Consider the following 23,922-nt stretch of genomic DNA (forward strand, 5'->3'; position numbering starts at 1 on the left):
GATGAGCGAAAGTTCAGCTCAAGCCATAACATGGACCAGAAGAGAGTGCAGTTGCAAGATTTAATAGAGTGAAAACAGAGCTCCCACACAAAGGGAGGGGACCCAAAGGGGGTACCCGGCTCGAATGCCTGGGTTTATATCCCGATCACTGTCCCTCCTGCTGTGCTCTCAGGTGACAGATGACTGGCTATTTCTTTACCTGCTGTTTTTGCCTAATTAGCATTTTAGTGAGCTCTCTTTCCTACCTGATTGGTCGGGTGTGAGCTAAGTTGCAAGCCCCGTGTTTAAAGATGGATGTGGTCACCTTCCCAGCTAGGCTTAGGGATTCTTAGTGGGCCTAGGAAATCCAGCTAGTCCTGTCTCTCACTACTGTACTAATAAATTACATGTATCACAATACAAAAACTTGGAGGATGCAATAAAACCTATTCAATTACAGTAGTGCACTCCTGGCTCTGCTACCTAAATCTTGACACTTAGTTTCCTCTGTCCACCAATCACACAGGTTTTTGGTGAAATTCACCCAGTGGGTTTCAATCAATTGTAAAGACTAATAAAAATAGTCTGCAGGTGCCCTATAAAATTAACAAATGGATTAAAAACTCATGGATACTTTTCACTTAAAGTAGTTACACAATTCTATTTCCCAGTTTTTAATTTTTTTTTTCCTTTGAGAGCTTTGGTAACTCACAAATGTACAATATTTTTTGGCAATATGTTCACATTACAATGAAAACATCTCCACACAGCCACTTCCCAAATGCCCCCTGGTAGCAGAAATTTATTTTGAAAAGTAATTCACTGTAAGACCCTCACATTTACCTTAGATTTTTCCCTTCTCCCCAAAATATCTGACTACTGATAGGCATAGCAAAGTTGGAAAGAGGCAACACATTTGAAACCCCATCTTTCTGCTAAAGAGAGATGCAGACACCCATAAGCTCAACCACTCTTACACATCTGGCAACAAGAGAACTAGGAATGCTCTGATGGGTGCAAAGGATGGCCCTGCTCCCTCCCCAGGGCATGGCAAAGGATGACAAAGCTTCTACAGACTAAAGCAATGATTCTTTCTCATGCCATGACATATATACCAAAAGGCAACCACTGAACTTCAGTTTCAGCTGTCTTGGCTGAAGGGAGAGGGCTGAGAGAAATGCAGTATCTCAGTACACCTATCACCTGCTCAGGGACAAGTCTAGGTTGAGAGATGCTCTAATTTAAAGGCTTTGTGTTTCTAAAGTTAAACAACTCGATGACACCCTATAGCTCCTAACTTGCAACATCTCACAGTATGCTTGATGGCCAGGTGAGCAGGGCTCCAGCTAGGCAAGGAATCCCTGCCTCCTATCCACCTTAGATTAAGGAACCGCATTCACCATACAGGACACAGGACTGAAGGAGGATCCACACACGGTGGCTCACACCTGTAATCCCAGCACTTCGGGAGGCCCAGGCAGGCGGATCACCTGAGGTGAGGAGTTCGAAACCAGCCTGGTCAACATGGTGAAACCCTGTCTCTACTAAAAATACAAAAATTAGCCAGGCACAGTGGCACGCGCCTGTAATCCCAGCTGCTCAGGAGGCTGAAACAGGACAATCGCTTGAACCTGGGAAGTGGAGGTTGCAGTGAGCTCAGACTGTGCCACTGCACTCCAGCCTGGGCAACAGAGCAAGACTGTCTCAAAAAAAAAAAAAACTGAAGGAGGGACCACTAGCACTTCTGACCTTAAATGCATATAAAATTATAAATAGAAGTTCTTACACTTCCTTTCAACACCCTCAAAGGACTGTCATTCGCTTCCTGCTCTGGATACCAATATGATCTCAACCTTGTTTTCTGTCCTACACAATTGGTCTTAGCCTTATTTTCTGTCCCACACAACTGACAAATGCTGTAAACTCCAGGCAGCAGGGGCTGGAGCTCAACACAGCGAGTGGCTTTAACTGGACTCAGGGCCACTCAACAGGCAAGTAGCTCTCAATCTGGTTTATACACTGGAACCACAAGGGAGCTTTCAAAAAGGATCAATAACTGAGTCCCCCTACCACATATTTGATGGAATTGGTATAGAGTTTGACCTGGGTGTCAGATTTTTTTAAAAGCTCCACAGGTGTTCCTAGTGTATAGCCAACACTGAGAACCATGACGTGGGACATGAAGCTGCATGGTGTGGAAGGGGCTTGAAAAGCTCCCTCCCCTCCAGGACCGTCACCCCTAGTGGCTTTGATGCCCATCAGAAGATCAGCTGAGGCGGTGGCTCACGCCTGTAATCCCAGCACTTTGGGAGGCCGAGGCGGGCGGATCATGAGGTCAGGAGATCGAGACCATCCTGGCTAACACAGTGAAACCCCGTCTCTACTAAAAATACAAAAAATTAGCCAGGCGTGGTGGCGGGCACCTATAGTCCCAGCTACTCAGGAGGCTGAGGCAGAAGAATGACGTGAACCTGGGAGGCAGAGCTTGCAGTGAGCCGAGATCACGCCACTGCATTCCGGCCTGGATGACAGAGCAAGACTCCGTCTCAAAAAAAAAAAAAAAAAAAGGTTCAGCTGAGCATTTACTGCCTTTAGTTATCAAGTGTGTAAGATCAAAGGTAGGAAGCAATTTGTAGAAAAAGCGGTGCAAGGCTATTTCAGGTGAACAGACAGGGCCTAGCTTCAAGGTGATCATCATTCATAATACTTTCCAGGGAGCCAGACACAAAGCTTGGCACTAGAAAATGCTTACTAAATGCTGGTTGAAGAAATATCTGACTGCACACACAGACACACCCCAAACTCAGCCAGTAGTTTTTCCACTTCCTTCAGAAAAAAGTCCTCACGACCCTGGTCCCAAAATCTAAAGCATCTTTATCCATCCTCTCCCTCCCTCCTTCCATCAAAGAACAATTTCTGCACTGTGTTCTCACCTTCTCTGAAAACTGGTCCTATCATTTATTTCACCCTCCTGCATCTTTAGGCTCTTCCTCTCTACCAGAAAATTCCCAGTTAGTGGCCAGACACAGTGGATCATGCCTATAATCCCACACTTTGGGAAGCCAAGGTGGGCAGATTGCTTTAGCTTAGGAATTTGAGACCAGCCTGGACAACACAGACGGTGAGACCTGTCTCTAGAAAAAAAATACAAAAATTAGCCAGGCATAGTGCTGTGCACCCTTGGTGCTACTTGAAGGCTGAGGTGGGAGGACAGCATGAGCCCCAGGGGGTGGAGGTTGCAGTGAGCTAAGATTGTGCCACTGCACTCCAGCCTGGGCAACAGAGAGAGATCCTGCCAAAAACAAAACAAACAAACAAAATCCCAGTAGCATTAGAGCATGTTTAAATTTCTCCCATCTCAATCTGAAACAAAACAAAACAAAAACATCACAGACCCTTCATTTCCTCCCTGCCCCGCATGAATCTCACACTTTTCAGTACCCTTAACAGGCCTCTCTTCTTCCACCAAATACAGTGATCAAACTCTATGGGTCCAGCCCTTTTCTCTTCTCCTTCTACACCCTCTTTGGATGAGTGCTTTTTATGCAGTAATTACTTACATGCAACAGCTCCTAAACATGTATCTCCACCGCAGATCTCTTTCAGGAGTAGCAACTGTCTACTCCTCATCTTTACTTGGATGTCTCACAAACAAAGCACACATCCCAAAAGGCATGATCTTCCCTCCCACACCTCGTGCCAACCCGCTCCTCCTCCGGTGTTCTCAATCATCATCATGGTTCCACCATCCCATCCTACTCAGTTGTTTATGCCAGAAACTTTTTAATCAACCTTGTTACCTCCCTCTCCATCAACCATATCCAAATAATCACCACCTTCTTGCTGATTTTAACTACAAACCCAATCTCACTCCATCTCAATCCCTCCCTGTCATTAAGCTTTATCCAGTGCTGCTACACCATCCCTGGGTGACTGCAAAAGCACTGTTTGTTCACATCCACCCTCCTCCTCCCCAGGGTGACCACATGATCGCACAGGCTGTGCCTGCACAAGTCTGGCTCAGGGGGCTAAAGCCTTTTGACCTGGCCCAGCTGGGACACAGTGCTGCATTTTTTCTAACTGGTCCACACAGAATAGAAGCCTTTCTTGCGTTTGCACAAAGACACCATACGTGCCAGCAGGACCTACCTCTCTAAACTATTCTCTACACAGCAACAGCAGTCATTTTACAAATTCAAATTAGGCCAGGCACGGCGGCTCACACCTGTAATCCCAGGACTTTGGGAGGCTGAGGCGAGAGGCTCTCCTGAGGTCAGGAGTTCAAGACCAGCCTGGCCAATATGCTGAAACCCCGCCTCTACTAAAAATACAAAAATTATCTGGGTGTGGTGACGCGCATCTTTAATTCCAGCTACTTGGGGCAGAGGTTGCAGTGAGCCGAGATTGCGCCACTGCACTCCAGTCTGGGTGACAGTGCAAGACTCCGTCTTAAAAAAAAACAAACAAAAAAAACTCAAATCAGAGTCAGGCACAGCAGTGCCTGCCTGTAGTCGCAGCTACGAGAGAGGCTGAGGCAGGAGGATCACTTGAGCCCAGGACTTTGACGGCAGTGTGCTATGACTGCTCCTGTGAATAGCCACTGCACTCCAGTCCAAGCAACATAGCAAGAGTGTCTCAAAAACAAAAAAAAATCTCATTGGAAATTGGAGAAAATGAACTGGAGGAATGTGGGCAACACTACTGCCTGCCCTAACATGGACATTTGAGAGGATATTACACCATATCAGGGATCTGCCTAAGAACATTTCTGGGAAGAATGTAGGAAGTGCTACCTGGCCTAGTACCTGCCTTTGAGAAAATGTGAGAGAGATGAACTCAAGAAGTATATTCAATTCTTTTAGTAGAATCTAGAGAAAACATAAAGGAATCAGGGCTTGCTGGGTCTAAAATAAAATTACTTCTAGTCAGATATGGTAGCCCATGCCTGTAGTCTCAAGTACTTGAGAGGCTGAAGTGGGAGGATCACTTGAGCCTAGGAGTTCAACTGAAGCGTGCTATGATCACAGCTGTGAATAGCCACTGCACTCCAACCTGGACAACAAAGTGAGACACTGTCTTCAACAACAACAAAAAAAAACCTCAAATCAAAAACACTTTAGTGGCCAGGGGTGCTGGCTTACACCTATAATCCCAGCACTCTGAGAGGCCAAGGTGGGCAGATCACTTGAGCCCAGGAGTTCGAGACCAGCCTGGGCAACATGGCAAAACCCCATCTCCACTAAAAATACAAAAATTACCCAGGCATGGTGGCGTGTGCCTGTAGTCTCAGCTACTCAGGAGGCTGAGGTGGGAGGATCACCTCAGCCTGGGAGGCAGAGGCTGCAGTGAGCCAAGATCGTGCCACTGCATTCCAACCTGGGCAACAGAGTGAGACCCTGTCTGAAACAAACAAACAAAAAGTGGGTTTCCACTCTGCTGACATTAAAGTCCAAAATCCTAAAAATGACCCAAGAGGCCTCATCCCCAGACATATTTTCCTCTTGATCTCCACTCTTTCAGCCTGTAAGTTATCCCCTAATGTACTTCACTAACTCCTACTAATCTTTCAGCCTTTTAAAAAATGTTTTATTTTTTACAAAAAAAAAAAAGAGATGGGAGTCTCGCTATGTTGACCTGGCTGGTCTCGAACTCCTGGCCTCAAGTGATTCTCCCATCTCAGCTTCCCAAAGTGCTAGGATTACAGGCATGAGCCACCATGCCTGCCCCCAGGCCTTATTTTAAACATCATTTTTAAAGCAGGCCTTCCCTGAACAGTCTCTCTCCCCTAAACCAGGTTAGGTCTCAGGGTCACATGCTCCCCTAAGACCCTGTGCTTTCCTAAGTACCCCTTAGGATTGTGATAGCCTGAGCCGGTGTGGCTATGTGTTTGTCTCATAAGCTCATAAGCTCATAAAAGCAGGGACCCTCCATCTCATTCACACTTGTGGCCCAGGAGCGAGCAATGCCGGGCATCTAACAGATGCTCAGTAAATAGTTGTTCAATGAATGCCTGAATAAATAGGTTGCTCCAGTACCCATGACTCTAATGAACAAAAATTTGGCTACCTCTTTAGCAAAGGAAAAATCAATCACGGGAGGATTTCTTAGTAACGTTATTGCATTGATGACCAAATACATGCAGATTCCTCATTGGAAACAGAAGAACAGTCAAGGAAGCAGGAACTCCAGGTGCCTAGTGGCAGCAGTTAACATTTCACGGTTTAGATTTGCATTTGTGATCACAACCCTACTGTAAGCTATAAATAGTTTCACCAGGGCCAGCTCACGGGTGGGCAACCAATGCAGTCACACTGGACCCTGTGCTTGGTTTAATGCTCTGTGGTCACCATGTTCAAATTCTTAATTTTTTTTAACAAGGGGCCCCACAAATTATGTAGCCAGTCCTGAGTTTTACAAATTAGTTTGATTTCTGGAAGGGACCAGTGGATAGCTAATCCCCAGCTAAGGAGGCATCCTCCATAATCAAGGCTGTTTTCAACCTCCCTGAGCACATGTAAGTCCTAATAAAGAGGGTTACCTTTCTAGGACATGTTTTCTTCTGATATAAGTTATACCATACATTATGTAGCGCTCCCTTTGAGAAAGTTGAGATTTTTCAGATTACAGAAATACACAGCAGTCTTCGTTTTGTTGCTGTTAGCTAAAAAGAGGTTAATTTTTCTTAAAACTAAATTCTACCTAAAACTACCGTAGAATTCCTGGTTCATTTCCAACTTTTTAAACTTTATGAAATTTAACAAATGCACTGAACACTTGAAATTTCTTTGGAGATGGAAACTAGCAGGGCATGCTTCTCAGAATACGAAAAAGAAAAAAAAAAGAAAAGAAAACAAACCGGCAGGACACATTGGCCATTCACAAAGAACACTGATTTAGTTATCTTTATGATAAAGACGTTTCAAAACGTCAGACGTTTAAATCTACAAATAGCTTCTCTAGTCATGAAGAGTTTGAAGTTAATTGTTAAGCTTATAAATGTTTAGACCATCTCAGAAACGTTTAGACCATCTTAAATATAGGTTCAATTTGTTCCTCAACCAAAAATGACTTTGTTCTCCAGGGAACGTTTGCCTATGTCTGGAGACATTTGGGGTCGTTTAACTGCAGGGAGGGTGCACTGGCATTTATTTAATAGGTAGAGGCCAGAGACACTGCTAAACATCTGCGATGCACAGGACACGTTTATATGCATCTACAGCATGCCAGATGCCTACAGAACCTACCTCGGCCTAGGCGGCCAGTGCCCCAGCCGGGATCTGCAAGCGCCCTCATCCACGCTGGGAGACGGGAAGAGGAGAGGGAGGCGTGACAGGCAAGGGTGCCTGTGCTGCGCAGAAAGCGCTGCCAGGAGAAAAGAAGCAGTGAGCAAGGGCTTCTTGCATTTCAGAAACCTAATAACCAAAACTTGGAGGAATCTGCCTGAGATACTTTAAAAGAAGAGGAAAGAGAAACCTAGGAGGGGGTAAAATGCGTTTAAGACGAATCACTTGTTTTCGTAAAAGACCGTGCGCACGAGTTTCCTAGACTGCCGCGAGAAGAAAGAAAGCGAGGAGCAGGAAAGGAGAGAGGCTTCGGAGCCCCTAAACTAACGTCTCCTTTTCTACTAGTAATAGTTTGCTCTAGGGCGTGTCATTTATTATCCTAGCGTTGGCCTCTTTATCAGTAAAGTAGGGGTGAAAATGCCTCTTAGCCGGGCTGGGGTGAGGATTCAATGAAGTTAAATGAAGTTAAGCCCCTGGCACCCAAGGGATGGCAGCGAGTCTTTTCGTTCCCTGCCTATCTACGCCCGCAGCCAACCCCTCCGACGTCTAAGCTACACGGACCAGGGTCAAGAGGCCAGAAAGTGACTTTCGGGGGACACGGGGGACACGGGGCACCGGCGTCCCAGCCCCACTGAGCGGACGTAAAATGAGGGTGGAAGGAGGACGCGCCGCTCCATCCCGGTACCGGGCGCACCCGGGTTCTGCTTCCTCCTGCGCGGCAAAGCCCAGCCCGCCCGGGGCCAAGGGGTACTGGCTGAGAGCCGGCTTCCTCCCACTCATCCTTCTCTGCCCTCCCCCACCGCTGGGCGGCCGAGCAGGGGAACACGATGAGGAGTCGGTTACCTGGAGTGGGCGTCTGGCCCCGGAGTCGCAGGAGGATGCGCTGCCGCTACTGGTTCACCAAGATCCTGCCCCGCGCCGCGCTCTAGACGCTTCGGAGCTGAGCCGGCAGCCCTTGCACCGGCGGGGCCCGCCCCGGGGCCGCCCCCAAAGGCCCCGCCTTTCTAGGCCCCGCCCACCACGTCCCCGCCTCGCCCACCTGCGCGGGCGCGGGGCTGGAGACTTGCTGCGGACTCGCAGTTCCCGCCTCGAGGCGAGGGCGCCCTCTGGGCACTGAGGTAGTCTTGGAGTAGCGCTGCGGTCCCAGTGCTTCCTCGCTGTACTTACTGTGCTCTGATTCTTAGAGCTATGTGTGTGAGCGGCGTCTTTTTAAACATTTTATGCCTCCCTTCCTCGAAAGCAGGAAACTCGAGAAATGCTGCCTTTTCTGATTTTAAACATGAAAATATGTTCTAGAAAAACAATATAATTAAATTCCAAGGTTCTTGATATGTAGTTTAGAGATAACCATGTAGGTGTTTCTTTTCTTTCCCCTAATGAAACTTGCTTCCTAAATTTAACGTTTAAGAACTCATTACATTCATGTGTATTTCCACATAAAAATTAAGATCAAATTAAATTGTGGAACAATCCACCGTGCTGTGGAAAGTAGGAAAAAACCTTCCCCGCCCTTATAGCACAGAGCTGAGTGTCAGTTATAAAAGTTGCCACAGTTCTCTTTGTAACAAGAGGAATATTGTAGCTGTGTCTTCTTTCGTTGGATTTTTAGCTCCTAGAAAACAGAACGAGGTCTTAAATTTGTTTCCATGTTGTTATAAAACAAACTTCTGGCCGGGCGCGGTGGCTCACGCCTGTAATCCCAGCACTTTGGGAGGCCGAGGCGGGCGGATCAGGAAGTTAGAAGATCGAGGCCATCCTGGTTAACACGGTGAAACTCCGTCTCTACTAAAAATACAAAAACTTAGCCGGGCGTGGTGGCGGGCGCCTGTAGTCCCAGCTACTCAAGAGGCTGAGGCAGGAGAATGGCGTGAACCCGGGAGGCGGAGCTTGCAGCGAGCCGAGATCGTGCCACTGCACTCCAGCCTGGGCGACAGAGCAAAACTCCGTGTCAAAAAAAAAAAAAAAAAATGCTAACTTGGAGGCCGTTAGACTGTGATATGTTTGATACCTGCCTAATCTGTCAACAAAAATTAACATAAGATGATGGTGTAGGCCGGGCGCGGTGGCTCAAGCCTGTAATCCCAGCACTTTGGGAGGCCGAGACGGGCGGATCACGAGGTCTAGGAGATCGAGACCACCCTGGCTAACACGGTGAAACCCCGTCTCTACTAAAAAATACAGAAAACTAGCCGGGCGAGGTGGCAGGCGCCTGCAGTCCCAGCTACTCGGGAGGCTGAGGCAGGAGAATGGCGTGAACCCGGGAGGCGGAGCTTGCAGTGAGCTGAGATCTGGCCACTGCACTCCAGCCTGGGTGACAGAGGGAGACTCCGTCTCAAAAAAAAAAAAAAAAAAGATGATGGTGTAGAGGAAGAAAGACTTCCCCTCTACTCTCTGAGGGTTGGATAACTAAGTCTGTGAAATAAATTGACAGCAGGTAGATTAACAAGAGAAAAAGTACGCAGATTTCTTGTAGGGGATAGCACAGGAAAGAAAAATTAATATTCCCTCTGCCTCCCCCAACAAAAACTGAAATTTTAGGAGCTTGTGTACCCTCTTCACTGGGAAGAGACAATTTAGGGGAGAGGAAATGATTTTGGGGAAATCTCCTGAACTCCTTCAATGGCTAGCTTTGTTTAATGTCTCATGAAATTTTTCACGAGCAATTCAAGCATAATTGTTAAGAGCAAGTGAATTAGGTAAATGTAAATGGAATAAAAGTTTATAAATAAACTTAAAAAATGATGTTTTATAAAATTTGTCTACTTAAAAACAGTTTTAAGAATCCTTTTTGGTAACTTGAAATCTCGAACATATTAAATTAAGTAATAGATATTCACTAAATGTCTGAGTCATTTGTAAGTTAAAATACTGACATATTAATTGCTAAACATAAGTTAAAGTATAGCTGGGGCCAGGTGCAGTGGCTCCTGCCTGTAATTCCAGCACTTTGGGAGGCCGAGGTGGGCAGATCACTTGAGGTCAGGAGTTCGAGACCTGCCTGGCCAACATACCAAAACCCTGTCTCTACTAAAAATACAAAAATTAGCCAGCATGTGCCTGTAATCCCAGCGACTCGGAAGGCTGAGGCATGAGAATTGCTTGAATCCGGGAGGTGGAGGTTGCAGTGAGCCAAGATCATGCCACTACAGTCTGGCCTGGGCGACAAAGCAAGGCTCCATCTCAAAAATAAATTAATTAATTAATTAAAGTATAGCCGGCCGTTTGCAATGGCTCACGCTTGTAATTTCAACACTTTAGGAAGCCAAGGTGTGAATATCCCTTGAGCCTGGGAGTTTGAGATCAGCCTGGGCAGCACAGCCAGACCTCACCTCTACAAAATAAAAATAGATAAATTAGCCAGGGGGCGTGGCCAAGCAATAGATTTATGAATTAACTTTTAGAATATATCTTGTTTGTCAGTTGGATACTGCCTGTATACCATAAGTGTAATCCATTTTGTGTATGTGTGTGTGCGTGACAGGATCTCACTCTGTTACTCAGGCTGGAGCACAGTGGTGCAATCACAGCTCACTGCAGCCTCAACTTACCCCTGCTCAGGTAATTCTCCCACCTCAGCCTCCCAAGTAGCTGGGACTACAGATGTGTGCCACCACGCCCAGCTAATTTTTTGGTATTTTTTGTAGAGATGGGGTTTCGCCATGTTGCCCAGGCTGGTTTTGAACTCCCAGGCTCAAGCAATCCACCCACCTCAGTCTCCCAAAGTGCTGGGATTACAGGTGTGAGCCACCTTGCCCAGCCCACTTATTTTTAATTCCTGCAATAACATACACCCATAAATCTATACAAGTAGTTTAGAAGGTATTTCTGGAATGCTTAGGGGTGTATCAGTCAGGGCCCAGTCAGAAAACAGAAATCACAGCAATTATTTTTACAGAGAATTTAAGGTCATGAAGACTGGCAAGGTAAAAACATTGCGGTAACAGAGAGAGAGTAACTGCAGGAAGCAGCTGCCATGCACAGAGCTGGGTAGAGGGGAAGTGTTGGGGTTATTAGAACCTAAGAGCCAGGAGAGGACCCCTGGTTGGCTGGGAGTCAGACCTCAAAGGAGGGGGTGGTACTTAGCTGATGCTCTTATCTCTGAAGGTAAACATTGAGGCTGGATGGGACAGGGTGGATTAAAACAAACAAACAAACAAACAAATCTAAGAAACTGGAACTAGCTGCTGCTGCAGCCAGGGAGAAGAGCCATTGCTTGGTAACACGGACAGGAACAGTAAGCAGCTATAAAGTAGCAAGTCCCTCTCCTCAAGCACCCCTTATAAGCAAAACCTTATAGGAAATGTGATTTGCTAAGTCTCAGCCCTGGCTCACAGAGCAGAGGATAGAAGCTTGAGTCTGAACTCTTAAGACATACTTCAATAACCAGCACAAGGAGCAAACTCATGGTCACCAATATCCAACTCTCCTAATATTATAGATGTGGGAAAGTGTCTGATAAACACAGCTGTCATAGTAATGATGAATACAATAGCAATATATTCTTAAAATGTCATAATAAAACTATAGTTACAAGTACAATCAAATAACGGGACAGAGGCCGGGCATGGCAGCTCATGCCTGTAATCCCAGTAGTTTGGGAGGCTGAGGCAGGCAGATCACTTGAGGTAAGGAGTTCCAGACCAGCCTGGCCAACATGGTGAAACCCCATCTACTAAAAATATAAAAATCAGCTGAGTGCGGTGGCGCACACCTGTAATCCTAGCTACTGGGGAGGCTGAGGCACGAGAATCAGTTGAATCCGGGAGGTGGAGGTTGCAGTGAGCCAAGATCATGCCACTGCACTCCAGCCTGGGTGACAGAGCAAGTCTCCATCTCAAAAATAAATAAATAAATAAGAATACATTAAAAAAAAAAATAAGGGGATGGTGTTGCTTGACCTATACTTTGTGTTACTGGAGAACAGTGAAGATCCTTTCCTCCTTTTATTTTCTGAGAAACCACTAACTACATAGAACCACCTTTCCCCAAATGACTTAGGTAAGCATCATGGATAACATCCTTTCACACCTACAACAAGGCCATAGACATGCTCTCCAAATTTCCATTCTCATCTTATAAATGGTTAGCTGAACCATTTGCCCCTACTGATCAATCTGGGCAAATACCTTACTTGATCAAACTTCAGTCAGGCTTTTCTCCTTCCACCAGGTCTTTGCCCTTGAATCTAGTCTCAGCCTAAACCAGCACTGGAATTGGGAATAAGCCCCTTAATGTCCTGTATTAGTCTGCTTTCACATTGCTGTAAAGACATTTCTGAGACTGGGTAATTTATAAAGAAAAGAGGTTTAAAGGCTGGGTGCAGTGGCTCACACCTGTAATCTCAGCACTTTGGTAGGCTGAGGCAGGCAGATCATGAGGTTAGGAGTTCAAGACCAGCCTGACCAACATAGTGAAACGCTGTCTCTACTAAAAATACAAAAATTAGCCAGGCGTGATGGTGCATGCCTGTAATCTCAGCTACTCAGGAGGCTGAGGTAGGAGAGTCGCTTGAACCCAGGAGGCGGAGGTTGCAGTGAACTGAAATCATGCCACTGCACTCCAGCCTGGTGACAGAGTGAGACTCTGTCTAACAAAGAAAAGAAAAAAAAAAAGAAAAGAGGTTTAATTGACTCACAGTTTTGTATGGCTGGGGGGCCTCAGGAAACTTATAATCATGACAGAAGGGGAAGAGGCACATCTTACATGGTGGCAGGTGAGAGAGAGCAAGCAAGAGCAGGGAAAACAGCCTTATAAGACCATCAGATCTCCTGAGAACTCACTCACTATCACAAAAACAACATTGGGGAAACCACCCCCAAGATCCAATCACCTCCACCAAGCCCCTCCCTCGCCACGTGGGGATTATGGGGATTACAGTTCAACATGAGATTTGGGTGGGGTTTGGGTGGGAACACAGTCAAACCATATCACATCCCCTCCCAAGAGGCCCCTTCCCAGCTGACCACAAAGAAACTATGTCCTGATCAATTGCCTGATCAGGCCACCTGCTCATCCCACTCCCTGATACTGGTTCTTCTTCTTCTTTTTTTTTTTCTTTTTTGAGATGGAGTTTTGCTCTTGTTGCCCAGGCTGGAGTGCAATGGCACAATCTCGGCTCACTGCAACCTCCGCCTCCCAGGTTTAAGCGATTCTTCTGCCTCAGCCTCCCAAGTAGCTGGGATTACAGGCATGCGCCACCATGCCCAGCTAATTTTGTATTTTTAGTAGAGACAAGTTTTCACCATGTTGGTCAGGCTGGTCTCGAATTCCTGACCTCAGGTGGTCTTCCCACCTCAGCCTCTCAGAGTACTGGGATTACAGGCGTAAGCCACCACACCCAGCCAATACTGGTTCTTTTTAACATTGTTTACTAGTCCCAGTAAAAAAAAAAGCTCTTTTCCGCCTTACCTTTCAAAAACTTGCAGATCTTATGGTTGAAGCATTCTATTAGAATGCTGTCCCTCCCCTATTGTAACATTCTCTTCTTAGGTTGCAATACTCCTTTTAAATAAAGTCTCTCCTTACCTAGGTCTGGATTTGGTTTTTATTTGACAGTTCTCGTTGCTGTGATCCAGCTCAAGACTGGAACTCACCTAGGGACCTCCACAAGCCCCATCCAGGTAAAGGTGCCATGTTCAGGACTTGAGGACTCTTGGGTGCATTCAAGTCTTGAACTAGCACTCTGGCCATCTTGGCTGTTGAAGAACAGTAAAAGGTTACTTTGATTGTTTTAGGCAAAGAGATGCCTTGGGCCTCCTGTGAGACTTCTGTGCTTTTTCAGCTCCTCGACCTGGGGATTGTTCGAGGGAATTAATCAACTGAGACTTTTTCTTGGCTCCTTTAAAGATTTTTTTCTTTGGGCTAACTATCCACTAATGCCAGGGTAACTCTCACTCTATCAGATGCCCTCCTCTTCCCCCACTGAGTATATGCCATTATGGCACTAATTCAGTTTAATAGCCTCAAAAATGGCAAAATTTACTAAAGGTAACCTAGAACCTCAAAGGCCTCTTTGGGAAACATGAGATCTCCCTAAACCAGCTCATCTAAGACTGCTCCCTTCCCATCATCCTCATCCCTCCGTTTTTACCACTTTAAACCTTCTCTTTTGTTGCCTCGCATTCTTTAATCTGTCTACCTCCTTCACCCCTCTACCCATTCCTACAGACCTTTTCCTTCCCACTCCAGCTCCTCAACTCATGGTCACTCAAGATTTAGGCTTCCCTTCTGTTCTGACCACCTTCTCTTCACACCATTGGTGAAGGAGGGATCTTCTGCACTAATTAGTATGAGATGGCTGAACAGATGGCACCCAATACTGGACAGATGAGATTGGCTACAGTTTTTTCAGTTACATACTCACAGCCTAAGGGATGAGGAGGTTATTGCATGCCAGGCAGAACCACACGGGAATTGCATTTGAAAGTAGACTGAAGCAGCAGGGGCTGGGTGAGGCAGGTTTTGTAGTAATGGCACAAGAGTGAGGTAACCTTTTGTTCCATGGGAGGATGTAATTGGCTTGTTCAAATAGTTCTGTGGGCTGGCAGGGAGGTAAAGCTCCTTAGATTGAGGATTAAGTAGGGTACAGCTGGTCTGGCTGAAGGGGAAACTAGCTGGGTAGGGAGACTTTCCCACTTCGGGGGTGATATGGTTTTGATCGGTGTCCCTACTCAAATCTCATATCAAATTGTAGTCCCCAGTATTGGAGGCGGGGCCTGATGGAGTGTAATTGAATCATGGAGGTGGTTTCTAATGTTTTAGCACCATCCCTCTGGTGCTGTCTTGTGATAGAGTTCTCACGAGATCTGGTTGTTCAAAAGTATGTGGCACCTCCTCCCTGCCTCTCCTCCCCCTGCTCCAGCCATATAAGATGTACCTGCTTCCCCTTCAACTTGCGCCATGATTGTGAGTTTCCTGAGGCCTCCCCAAGCCATGCTTTCTGTACAGCGTACAGAACTGTGAACCAATTAAACCTCTTTTCTTTATAAATTACCCAGTCTCAGGTAGTTCTTTATAGCAATGCAAGAATGGTCTAATATAAGTACCTAGATCATTTCTAAGTAAGATAGAAGAGTGGAGCATAATTTAAAGCTTACATAAATTTTTTTAGTACAGGGAGGCTAAATATATTTTGGTCTGCTAATGATGTGTTCATTCTTGCCACATTGAAAAGTTGTACTGGCCAGGCATGGTGGCTCATGCCTATAATCCCAGCACTTTAGGAGGCCAAGGTGGGTGGATCACCTGAGGTCAGGAGTTTGAGACCAGCCTGACCAACATGGTGAAACCCCATCTCTACTAAAAATACAAAAATTAGCTGGGTGTAGTGGCAGGGGTCTATAATCCCAGTTACTCAGGAGGCTGAGGCAGGAGAATCACTTGAACCCAGGAGGCAGAGGTTGCAGTGAGCCGAGATCACGTCATTGCATTCCAGCCTGGGTGACAGAGTGAGACTCCATCTCAAAACAACAACAACAACAAAAAAAAAAAAGAAAGAAAGAAAGAAAAGAAAAGTTGTACTATAAGGAGTATATGGCTATTAAAAGGTCACAAGGTATATAACCTTAAGCTTGACTAGTCTGCTACAATATGCTGGTGTATACAGTCAGCTAATTGTCTACTTCATAGTTTTCTCGGTAGGTATATTACTTCGCTAGTATGTCATAACAAAGCACCATGGACTGGTACTGACTAGTCTGCTACAATATGCTGGTGTATACAGTCAGCTAATTGTCTGCTTCATAGTTTTCTCGGTAGGTATATTACTTCGCTAGTATGTCATAACAAAGTGCCATGGACTGGTACTTCAAACAACAGAATTTTGTTTTCTCACAATTCTGGAGCCTGGAAGTCCAAAATTGAGTGTCAGCCGAGTTGGGTTTCTTCTGAGGCCTCTCTCCTTGGCTTGTAGATGCCAAGATTAATATTTCTTGGGCCTTTAATATTAAACATTTTCATTAATATTTCTGTTTTTAATGGTAGGCGTTCCTCATTTTAAGATACCTGACCCTTAAACAACTGATCTTTGCTACCACCTCTCAACAGATGCTTCAGCTGGTTTTGTCAGAACGACACCAACCAGAGTCCCCAGGAGACTGTTTCTTAGTCCCTGACTCACCCCATGCAGGAGGCTTAGGATTGCATCTGAATTGCTCAGTGGTGAATAATGTTCATTTATCATTAACAAAAGGAAGGTCAACAGTGCTGATCTTTGCCAGAGACTTGTTTTCCTGAAAAATAGCACTGGCTAAAGAGCTCTCCTCATCCTTTTGTGATAGCCACCCATCCTCTTCTTTCAATAACTCTTTTGAATAGTCTCCCCTTGCCTAAATCCAGATTTGTTTATTTTGACAAATGCTACAAAATTAGTTTCGAATTGTTTTAGAAATTTAATCAAATTACATTGAAAGGAACACGAGGAAGACATAAAAGAGTAAGGTATGACTTCCAAAGCATGAAGACGGAGAAAGCAAATTCAATCATAAATATACCGTCCAGGAAAAAAATAAAAGTGTGGCTCCTGAGTATGCAAATTCCAGGTAGAGTAAAGCCTGAAATATGTTTCTAAAACCCATACATGTAAGTTCTTCAATGTTTTTAAAAAGAAACAGGTTGATCTCTTTTAAGAGCAGGCAGCATTTCTCAGAATGGCAACAAAGCTAAAATCACACACAAAATAGTTTGATATAGTTAACTTAATACATTAAAGTGTTAAATGTATGCATAACAAAATATATCATAAGCAAAGTTAAAAGTCAAACAAACTAGAAAACATATGCAATAGCATGTAAGCAAAAGTTAATTTTTCAAATAAAAGGTTTTTACATAAAAATATGCACAAGGGGAAAAACGGGCAAAGGGCATGATAAGATACTTCACTAAAGAAGAAATCCACGTGAAAAGATGCTCAATTTCAATAGGAATTGAAGAAATGCAAATTAAAACTACAAATCACTTTTTACCTGTCAGATTGGCAAAGTTGAAAAAGATTGATAAACACAATATAGACGAAGGTGTAGGAATACAGACTGCTATGCTGCCCTCTGTCGTAGAGATCTCTACAAACTTTCTAGAAGGCATTTGGACAACATGAATACTTATTAACAACTATTCATCTAGGAATTTATCCTATGTAGGAAATTTTACAAATAGACAAAGATTTCAGAATCGAAAGACTGGAAACAATGTGAGGGGTTGTTACAAAATACTTTTCAGAAAAAGATAAGGTCGTGGCTCATACAAATATAAAAGTGCACATCTGTTAAGGAATTTACGCATACGATGTGAGGGAATCAGGCATATGTTATAACTATTTCAAAGGAAAAGTCAAAAAGCACAGATTTATCTGGAGTAAAGGAATGTTAAGATGAATTGCAAATGGAAACAAAACTGGTATTTTCATAGGGTGGGGATAGTGGGAACCAGTTAAATTATTGCCAGACAGGACAGAATTTACACACTATCAGTTACATATAATTTATAAAAAGTGGCGAATAGGGCTGGGCGTGGTGGCTCACACCTGTAATCCCAGCACTTTGGGAGGCTGAGGTGGGCGGATCACCTGAGGTTGGGAGTTCAAGACCAGCCTGACCAATATGGAGAAACTCCGTCTCTACTAAAAATACAAAAAATTAGCCGGGTGTGGTGGCACATGGCTGTAATTTTAGTTACTCAGGAGGCTGAGGCAGGAGAAACACTTGAAATTAGGAGGCAGAGGTTGTGGTGAGCCGAAATCGCGCCATTGAACTCCAGTCTGGGCAACAAGAGCAAAACTCTTGTCTCAAAAAAAAAAAAAAAGTGGTGAATATCTCAAAGACAATTGGACAAGGTTAGAGTTTATAACCTGGAAAGTATGCTATAGACAATGCTAATTTTCATTAAAAAATTTTAAAACAGCGTTCATTGATAGAGAAATAATTATGTTTTGCGACTGTCATGAAGCTATAAAAAATGATGAGGGATACTACACTATATTGTCATAGAATTTGTTCAAAAAAAGTAAGCAAAATCAATATATGTATTATCTCCAGTGGTGAAAGATATGAATAAATAATGGATATGCAGTCCTCTCCAGGAATGTTTACATTCTACTTCTTAAATGTTTAAATAAAGAAAAATAGGCCAGGTACAGTGGCTCACCCCTGTAATCTCAAAACTTTGGGAGGCCAAGGTGGGCGGATCCCTTGAGATCAGGAGTTGGAGACCAGCCTGGCCAATGTGGTGAAACCCCATCTCTACTAAAAATACAAAAATTAGCCTGGTGTGGTGGCCTGAGTCTGTAAGCCCAGCTACTCGGGAGGCTGAGGCAGGAGAATCGCTTCAACACGGGAGGCGGAGGTTGCAGTGAGCCAAGATTACGCTACTGCATTCCAGCCTGGCTGACAGAGCAAAACTGTCTCAAAAAAAAAAAAAAAAAAAAAAGGAAAGAAAGAAAGAAAAGAAAAATGTACATATATACATGCTTTTACAACTATCATTTGTCAGAGAGGAAAAAGCATCTTTCCTCTAGCATGTTAGGTTCAGTAGCCAGGGCCTGTGAATTAAACTGACAAAAGGCAGATTAACAGCAGAAAAGGTTTCTTTTGGCTGGGTGTGGTGGCTTACATCTGTGATCCCAGCACTTTGGGAGGCTGAGGCCAGCGGATCACTTGAGGTTAGGAGTTGGAGACCAGCCTGGCCAAAATGGAGATAACTTGTCTTTACAAAAAATACAAAAATTTAGCTGGGCATGGTGGTGTGCGCCTGTAATTCCAGCTACTTGGGAGGCTGAGGCACAAGAATCACTTGAGCCCAGGAGGCAGAGGTTGCAGTGAGCCAAGATCATACCATCGCACTCCAGCCTGGGCGACAGAGACTCTATCTCAAAAACAAAACAAAACAAACAAAAAAGAAAAGGTTTATTTTGTTTGCATATGTAACCTTCACAGGAAAAAAGTGAAAATCCCAAAGAGGTGCTTAGACCCAGGAGCTTATACACCATTTTAACACAGGGCGATAAAGTGTGGGAAGCTACTAGACAAGGAAATGGGGAGAGCCTGGCCTTCTCTGGTGGGGATAAATTGTGGGAAGGTAACTGGGAAAAGTATGGTAATTAAGGCTTGTTTAGTGAGGTATGTTATGCAGATTAATTGTTCACCTTATTCTCATATGGGAGAGGGCATCACCTTTGCAAAGGGAAATTAGGCTCTGTTTGTAGGTAGAAAGAGAGAGGGCAAAGAGTTTTGCTTGTGTCTGCTGTGTCTCATTTGCCTTTATTTCAAAATAATCCTTATGCCAATATGTCATGTTTTGAGGTGGCATATTCTTTTTTACTTTTACTTTTACCATTTTATTTGCTTTTCATTGTTGTTGTTTTCTAGAGAGACAGGGTCTTGTTTGTTGTTGCCCAGGCTGGAGTGTAGTAGTGTGATCACACCTTACTGTGGTCTTGAACCAAGTAGCTAGGATGACAGGTACACACTACCCCGCCCCACTAATTTATTTTATTTTGTTTTTGGTAGAGACAGGGTCTTGCTTTATTGCCCAGGCTGGTCTCAAATGCCTGGCCTCAAGGGAACTTCCCACTTCAGTCTCCCAAAGTGCTGGGATTACAGGCCCTGCCACCGTGCCCGGCCTGGGGTAGCATATTCTGATCCTTTTTCCATTGTTTCAGAAAGATGTTTCCATTTTGGAAAAACATAAAATAAATGAACAAATAATAGTAAATTTAGCATTTCTGTCCAAAAGAAAATAACATGTACAGTGAGCAGATGCCCATCAGGGTATTTACCAGCAAAAACAAGTTAAAAGAAGTACCTGTCTGAATGGATCAACAAATTGTAGCATATCATATTCATACAATGGAATAACATTTCGGAAAACAAAATTCATTCACACTTCACCATGGATGAATCTCCAGAGCTTATGTGGAGATAAACATGCCAAACAGGAAAGAGTACAGACCATTTGATTCATGTTTGTATATTTGAAATTCTGAAAGAGGCAAATCTAATCTATAGTGACAGAAAGGAGAGCAGTTGTTGCTGGGACTGAGTGTGGGGATAGGAGGGCGCTTACTTTTTCGGGTCATAGAAATATTCTTTATCTTGACTGTGGTATTGCCTGGGTGAATAGGTTGGTCAGAACTCATTGAACTATACACCTAAACAGCTATATTTTATTAAACCATGCTTCAATAAGATTGTTTTTGCTGTTGTTGTTTTGAGATGGGGTCGTACTCTGCAACCCAGGCTGAAGTGCAGTGGCATGATCACAGCTCTCTGTAGCCTCAGTCTTCTGGGCTCAAGCCATCCTCTCACCTCAGCCTCCCGAGTACCTGGGACTACAGGCATGTGCCACCACACCTGGCTAATTTTTGTATTTTTGGTAGAGATAGGGTTTCACCATGTTGCCCAGGCTGTTCTCAAACTCCTGGTCTTAAGTAATCCGCCTGCCTTGGGCTCCCAGAGTGCTCAGATTACATGCACGAGCCACCATGCCTGGCTGTTTGTGTGTGTGTATATATATGTGTGTGTGTGTGTATATATATGTGTGTATATATATTTATTTTTTAAGTATCTGTTAGTAAAGACTAGAGGGGTAAACAGAAAGCAGACAGCATGTGTTGAGCAGGATCTGGACTCTCTGAGTTTGCAGTGATGATAAGCTTTCAAAGAGCAGAGACTCTCCAGGCTTCTGAAAGTATTCCTGGACTCAGTGATTCCTATCTGGAAGCCATCTGGACAAAGACGGCTGGCGCAGACATGCCACTAAATGCACTCTTTTGAGGGTGAGAGTGCATAGAAGTTGTGAGGCATTTTCACAGTTTCAGGAATCCAGCACAGCAAAGGAAGATGACAGGGTCAGGGCGTACTGGACACAGGGACTGTGGATTCACATGCTAAAGAAGACGGAAGAGCCAGGGGGCTCACAGAGTTTGTTTGTTTGTTTGTTTGTTTGTTTGTTGAGATGGAGTCTCCCTCTGTCGCCCAGGCTGGAGTGCAGTGGCAGGATCTCAGCTCGCTGCAAGCTCCGCCTCCCGGGTTCACGCCATTCTCCTGCCTCAGCCTCCCGAGTAGCTGGGACCACAGGAGCCTGCCACTACGCCCGGCTAATTTCTTTTTGTATTTTTAGTGGAGACGGGGATTCATCATCTTAGCCAGGATGGTCTCGATATCCTGACCTCGTGATCCGCCCGTCTCGGCTTCCCAAAGGGCTCACAGAGTTTTTTTTTTAAGCTGAGCGCCAAAATGCCTATGCTAAATGAACAAGAATGTTCTAGTTATAAAAACTGTCTAATAAACATCCTCCGTACTGATGTGTAAATATTGCGTGAAGTGTGGCAGAGGCCCCCTCTGGTGGTAATGTGCAAAATCACATCTATAACTATAAAATAGTTAAGAAATGGGGTGAAAATCAGCCCTAGTGTTTACATACATTAGATGTTAGAGGTATATACTAAAGAGGCAATTTAGGCTGGGCACTGTGGCTCATGCCTATAATCCCAGCACTTTGGGAGACTAAGGCAGGCTGATCAAGCCCAGGAGTTTGAGACCAGCCTGGGCAACATGGTGAAACCTATCTCTACCAAAAAAAAAAAAAAAAAAAATTAGCTGGAGCGTGGTGGTGCACACCTATGGTCCCAGCTATTTAGGAGGCTGAAGTGGAAGGATCTCCTGAGCCGGTGAGGTTGAGGCTGCAGTGAGCAGTGATCACGCCACTGCATTCCAGCCTGGTTGACTGAGTGAGACCTGTCTCCAAAAAAGAAAAAGAAGAAAAAGAAAAAAGAAAAGGAAGAAGCAATTCAGCAATACCTACCTACCATCCATATCTTTTCTTTTTTTTTTTGACACAGGGTTTCACTCTGCCCAGGCTGGAGTGTAGTGGCGCGCTCACAGCTCACTGCGGCCTCAATCTCCTGGGCTCAGACAGTCCTCCTACCTCAGCCTCCCAAGTAGCTGGGATTACAGGTGGACGCTACCACGTCCAGTTAATTTTTGTATTTTTTGTAGAGATGAGGTATCACCATGTTGACCACGTTGGCCTCAAATTGCTGGACTCAAGTGATCTGTCCTTCTTGGCCTCCCAAAGTGCTGGGATTACAGGCGTGAGCCACTGTGCCCAGCCTAAACTGCCTCTTTAGTATATACCTCTAACATCTAATGTTTGGAAACACCAAGCCACCATGCTTGGCCCATATATGTTCTTTACTTTGCTTCTTCTCACTTAACACATTTGGAAAATCATTCCATATCAATTTATATAAAGCCTCTTTGCTCTTTTCAGTGTCTACCCAGCACAGGGGCTATGCCATGATGTTCAAATAGTTCCCTAATGGGCATGCCAGTTGTTTCCAGCTATTTGCTACCATAAACAATGCTACAGTGAATGTCTTCACATATATATAAAACATATGTGTAGTATTAATTGCCATAAGTGATATTGCTTGGTCAAAATGTATTTAAAAAGTCGATAGGTCTAGCCGGGCGCGGTGGCTCAAGCCTGTAATCCCAGCACTTTGGAAGGCCGAGACGGGCGGATCACGAGGTCGGGAGATCGAGACCATCCTGGCTAACACGGTGAAACCCCGTCTCTACTAAAAATACAAAAAACTAGCCGGGCGAGGTGGCGGGCGCCTGTAGTCCCAGCTACTCGGAGGCTGAGGCAGGAGAATGGCGTAAACCCGGGAGGCGGAGCTTGCAGTGAGCTGAGAACCGGCCACTGCACTCCAGCCTGGGCGACAGAGCGAAACTCCGTCTCAAAAAAAAAAAAAAAAAAAAAAAGTCGATAGGTCTTACCCTCTGTGTGGGGGAAGATGATTGGCAATAGATGCCATCAGACACAGGCAAAAGAAACAAGTTCCTCAGACCTTGATAAAAGATAGGAGAATTTAAACTCTAAGAAGAGTGCGTGGAGCTGGAGTTTCGGCAGCCATCTTTTCCACAGGGGCAAACTTCCCTGGGTGCTGTGTGCTGGCTCCCATCAGCTTCTGCAAAAACTCTCCTTCTCTTACACCTTCTATATGTTCTGGAGACCCCGGCTATGTTCCTGACCAGAGCAGGGCACTGGAGTCACTCCAGTTCATTCCTGCATCATCTCTGCAAGCGGGACTTGAAGGTCAGTTTCCCAGGGTAAATTTTCTAGATAGATGATCCCCTAGGAACTCCCAGGCCTTAAGCTTCCTGATGACTCTTCATGTCTTCCACAGAGAAATTGTACCAATTTACATTCTCACCAGCAATGTGTGACTTCCTGTTTCCCCCACACACTCACCAGCAGAGCAAATTATCACAGGTTTTAAAAATAGTATTTATTGATTTACTTATGAAATGGGTAAATCGCTCTGTTGCCAGGCTGGAGTCCAGTGGTGTAATTGACCACAGCTCACTGCAGCCTCAAACTTCGAGGCTCAAGACATCCTCCCTCCTCAGCCTTCTGAGTAGCTGAAACAACAGGCACACACCACCATGTCTGACTAATTTTGGTATTTTCTATTTTTTATGGAGATGAGGGTCTCACCATGTTGTCCAGGCTGGTTCTGAACTCCTGACCTCAAGCATTCCTTCCACTTTGGCCTTAGAAAATGCTGGGATTACAGGTGTGAGCCACCCCACCTAGCTACAGTTTTTATCTTTGCCAATTCTAATAAGTAAAAACTGAGGGAGACCAAGGCAGGCAGATC

The 23,922-nt window shown here is 44.8% G+C and overlaps 1 protein-coding gene across 7 annotated transcripts in view; it reads right to left on the reverse strand.

Annotated features, from left to right (window-relative positions):
- GCNT1 (glucosaminyl (N-acetyl) transferase 1) overlaps nucleotides 1-23,922 on the reverse strand; it is a 127,197-nt gene that overhangs the window by 50,057 nt on the left and 53,218 nt on the right. The window contains exons 1-2 of one of the 7 annotated variants that reach the window (XM_033237062.1): nucleotides 8,106-8,263; nucleotides 7,224-7,341 (exon numbers count right to left, since the gene is read on the reverse strand). The exons of 3 other annotated variants lie outside the window; for them this stretch is intronic. The gene's annotated coding sequence lies outside the window, so the exon portion shown is untranslated. Of the gene's footprint in view, nucleotides 1-7,223; nucleotides 7,342-8,105; nucleotides 8,343-23,922 lie in introns of those variants that run through there. 3 more of the 7 variants (XR_004443412.1, XR_004443411.1, XM_033237061.1) reach the window with 3 other exon arrangements.

The sequence above is a fragment of the Trachypithecus francoisi genome, unplaced genomic scaffold (assembly GCF_009764315.1).
Source record: "Trachypithecus francoisi isolate TF-2019V2 unplaced genomic scaffold, Tfra_2.0 Lachesis_group16, whole genome shotgun sequence".
Lineage (NCBI taxonomy): Eukaryota > Metazoa > Chordata > Mammalia > Primates > Cercopithecidae > Trachypithecus > Trachypithecus francoisi.